The sequence below is a fragment of the Neoarius graeffei genome, chromosome 24 (genome assembly GCF_027579695.1).
Source record: "Neoarius graeffei isolate fNeoGra1 chromosome 24, fNeoGra1.pri, whole genome shotgun sequence".
Lineage (NCBI taxonomy): Eukaryota > Metazoa > Chordata > Actinopteri > Siluriformes > Ariidae > Neoarius > Neoarius graeffei.
In genome coordinates, this window is record NC_083592.1 from 8,047,191 (window position 1) to 8,050,102 (window position 2,912).

Here is a 2,912-nt window from a genome sequence, read left to right on the forward strand (position 1 = left end):
CGAGTCAGTCTCCGAGTGTTTGGATTAAATGTTAGACTGAAAAGTTTGGCAATAAAAGCCGTTTGCATCTTGATCTCTGTCCTGCCATCTTCTGTGCTCCACCCACACATTGAACTCGCTACAGTGGTGCTGAAACCCGGGACAGGTGGAGCACCGGTCCTGCAGCCCCATGGAATCCTCCCCGTTCGCGGACTTGGTCCACGCCCTCGCCACGGCTCAGCAGAGCCAGCACCAGGCACTCGTCACGCTCCGGAAGGAGCAGGAGCGCCGCTTCGAAGCCCTGGTGCTGGCTCAGCAGGAAGACCGAGAGGCGTTCCGGCGCCTCCTCGCGTTGGCGGGGTCCACCAGCGCCCCGGCAGCGGGCCCATCTCCCATCACCTTGACTAAGATGGGCCCGCAGGATGACCCCGAGGCGTTCATCGCGTTATTCGAGCAGGTCGCCGAAGCCTCGGGGTGGCCGATGGAGCAGTGCGCGGTGCGCCTCCTCCCCCTCCTGATGGGAGAGGTGCAGTTAGCCGCACTACAGCTCCCCGCCGACCACCGGCTGGCCTACGCCGACCTTCGCCGGGCTGTCCTCCAGCGCGTGGGGCGCACGCCGGAGCAGCAGTGCCAGCACTTCCGCGCGCTGTGAATGGAGGAAGTCGGTAGCCTGTTCGCGTTCGGCCAGCAGCTCTGGGACGTCTGCTGGCGGTGGCTGAGGGCTGAAGATCGCGACGCCGAGGGAATCATCGACCAGGTGGCGCTGGAACAGTTCATCGCCTGCCTGCCCGCCGGAACCGCGGAGTGGGTCCAGTGCCACCACCCGGCGTCGCTGGATCAGGCCGTAGGACTGGCGGAGGATCATCTGGCGGCTGTCCTGGTGGCAGGACAACGGATGGCATCATCTTCTCTCTCCTCTTCTCTCTCTCTCTCTCTCTTCCCCCTCCTCCTGTGTCCCGTCCTCGCCCCATTCCCCCACCATGGAGGCGGGGGCCGGCTCCACCCCAGCCAGCCCGCCGCACCCGTGGTGCCCTCCCGTTTCTCCCTTCTGTGTCTGTCTCCCCCCCCCCCCCCCCCCCCCAGGTGAGTGACCCTCAAACCACAGCTGCAGAGGGGAGGCCCGGGCCGGTTTGCTGGTGCTGCGGGGAACCAGGCCACCTGCAGCAACAGTGTGCCGCGATGGAGGTGGGGGCAGTGGTGCGGATCCCCGATGCGCCAGAGGCTGCCCTCGATCAGGCCGGAGCGTATCGCATACCGGTAAGTGTACAAGGGGCAACATATCAGGCGTTGGTGGATTCGGGTTGCAATCAGACCTCTATCCGCCAAAGCCTGGTGCAAGACGAGGCATTGGGGGGAGCACAAGGGGTGAAGGTGTTGTGTGTGCATGGGGATATTCACTACTACCCATTGGTGTCGGTCCACATACATTTCAGAGGGGACAAATCCATAGTGAAGGCAGGGCGCAGATAGGATTTTTGAACTGGGGGGGACTGAGCTGTCAGCAAATGATTCCATTTTGTGTAAATGCATATATATATATATATATGATGGATTCCACGCTTATGGGTACTGAAATGGGGACATGAACTTATTCACCTAAAACCATTTCTTTTTTTACCATCAGGTCACAAAACATGTAATCTTTAATGAATGATATGTTAAAAGATAACTTTAATTTTCTGAGATGTAATAAAAACATATTTATATGCCAAAGTCAGAACGTAACAGAAGTGTTGTGGACATATATATTCTCAATTTTAACAATGTAGAATTACTTTTTGAAACATAGGAAGGTGATGTTCTAGCAAATATAATTAATAAACATGTGTAGTAGAATAAACATACACATTCTTTCAATAAGATTAACATGGTATATAGCTAGATTGTAATTAATTTGTAACAGACGCGAGATGGACAATCGTAACAGAAGTAATGTAACAGACATCATTTTGGAACTCATAGGCTTGACTTTGGCATATAAATATGTTTTTATTACATCTCAGAAAATTAAAGTTATCTTTTAACATATAATTCATTAAAGATTACATGTTTTGTGACCTGATGGTAAAAAAAGAAATGGTTTTAGGTGAATAAGTTCATGTCCCCATTTCAGTACCCATAAGCGTGGAATCACTCATATATATATATATATATATATATATATATATATATATATATATATATATATATATATATATAATGTGTGTGTGTACTGAAGCTTCAACCCTTACGAAAATCTACCATGGTTTACTATGGTTTTACCATGGTTTTTATGTAGTAACCATGATTCTGCCATGGTATCTCATGGTTATTCTAAGTACTATGAACCAACCATAGTATTACTATGGTTCATGGTAGTAACCATGGTTCTACTATGGTATTTCATGGTGATTCTAAGTACTATGAACCAATCATAGTATTACTGTGGTTTATCCATAGTACTGCAGTAGCTGTGGTAGCATCATAGTTGTATGTGTAATAGGTCATAGTAACTACGAAATTAGTTTAAAAAGGGATAGTATGGTTTTTAAAAGGATGCACTAACTGTAGTATTACCATGCTTTCGTCCAACAGTCAATGCTGTAGAGAAGGATCTCAATTAACAGCCCAGATACATTAACATTTTCTTAGAACCTAAAAATTTAAGTGAACATTGAGGTAAAATGCACCATGGTTTTCATGGTTACCCAAAAAACCATGAAAACCATGAATAACTATAAACCATGGTAAAAACCATGGTTAGTTTTCATAGTAAAACCATGGTTAATTTTCGTAAGGGAATATACATTCGAATTGTGAGTTTTCTAACTGAATGAACATTGGTAGACAAAGGCCTACCTGGTCAACATTGCTCGGTTTTTGAAAAAACGCTGTAGCTAATTGTTTTTTGTTTTTTCATTGTTTACCCCACCAGGGATTGCCTGCAGGCCAGG